A 1,847-nucleotide genomic window follows, 5' to 3' on the forward strand; every position below is an offset into this window, starting at 1 on the left:
GGAGGAAACCCATTGGGTTTGGTTGGTGATAACCAAACTTGGAAGTTGGGCCATTGGTATTAGTCCATGAGATTAGTATTGGGCCTTGGAGTTTCTTAGGGTTAGTGAGACATATATATATACAGTCTCTTGACCTAATTTTTATGGTGAGACTTACAAGAATCAAAAAGACAAAAGAGAGAAAAGAGGAAAGGAGGCAGAATTTCGTCTGGGTTTGTCAAGACAGATTTCGAGGGTCAAACGGATCCTGATCAGGCTGATATTTTGTAGGAAGCTTCTTTAGTCTGTGGGTTAAAGGTTCACCGAAGGGATTTGGATTTCAACGGTTGGATCTTCTGTTGTCTGGGTTTTAGTGAAGCTGGTCGTCACAGTTCTTCAGCAGTGCTGTCTTGAGTGTTTGGTAAATCCGACGGTGAGATCTTCTCTGATTGAGCTGAAATTTGGCAGAGGTGTTGTTGACTGGTTTATCTTGGATTTATACGTTGGGATTAGTCTCTTAGTTGTCGGAATCCTTGTGAGCTGAGGTCGTTTGGTTGCTGCTGGTTTTGAAGCTTTGTGTTGCTCTCTTGTTGTTGTTGTTCTTGTGTTGGAGGTACCTCTTTGTAGATTGAGTCTCTGTTCTGTTCAGGTTGTTGAACAGGGAGGACGTGGTTGTACTCACATACATTTATATAGTGGATTGTTGAGTGGACTACGGTCCCGTGATTTTTTCTTCTCACATCGAGGAGTTTTTCCACGTAAAAAGTGCTTGTCTCATTTAGTTATTGCTTATACTATATACTGCTATCGTCGAAGTATTTTCCTCACAAGTTCACATAAGGTTAGGGGAACACGACCGTTACATTCCGCTGCGCTTCGTGCCCGCTTTCCCCATCAGGCATGTCCGCGAAAATTGATGAAAGCTGGCAGGATTAGAAGATTTGAACAAGGTAGTGAAATAATCAATGGCTACCTCCCTTTTTTCCGCTTCTGATCACTGTTCAGTTCCATGTTTATCTTTCATTTTAAGGATTCTCAGTCTCGATCGGTTTGTTTTGAAAGCAGCATGAAAAAATTTTGAGTTTCGATCACCATGCTTGAGCTATCTCTTTTGTTTCCGTTAGATTTCCTCTTCTTTAAACGCTCGAGTTAGTTCCTTCGGTGCTTGTTGTATTCTAAAAGGGTCCCGGATAAAGAACAAGGTTCCAAGCAACCCTTCTAAATGCCTTGAAATCTCGATAAATCAGCTTGATAAACTTATTTTATTAAAAAATATATGCCACTTTCTAGAATTTGTACTTTTATATAAAGCATCTTACTTTACCATCAAAGAAGTTCAGATGTCATCAAAGTAAACTAAAATGGGAAGAAAAATAAATATCCTTTCATTTTCCATGAATTTTAAAAATGTATAATATAAGTACAAATGAGAAATAATCAGAAACAATATCAATAAAAATATTCTAAATTAAAAAGACATATAATTATATATATATATATATATATATATATATATATATATATTATTTTTTTACTGAAAATAGTTGTCAACATTTTATTTGTTTCAATATTGTTATACCAGTTGGATAAGAACTAAAATTATATGAATTTATTTTTATAGTAAAAAATAAAATCTTCATCAACAAATTTTTTTTCTAAAAATGACATTTTACACTGTCTTCAGTCTATAATTGTGGATGTTATTTTCATGTAAACTATATTTAATATCATATTTATATTTGTAAATAGAATTATCATTTTATGTATTCATCAGATAATTTACAATATGTTCAACTAATTCGGTTGGTAATTTATTTAGAATCTTTGAAACATCTTTCTTAACATTATAAAGGACGATATATATGATC

This window comes from Brassica oleracea, chromosome C6 (genome assembly GCF_000695525.1).
Source record: "Brassica oleracea var. oleracea cultivar TO1000 chromosome C6, BOL, whole genome shotgun sequence".
NCBI classification, from domain to species: domain Eukaryota; kingdom Viridiplantae; phylum Streptophyta; class Magnoliopsida; order Brassicales; family Brassicaceae; genus Brassica; species Brassica oleracea.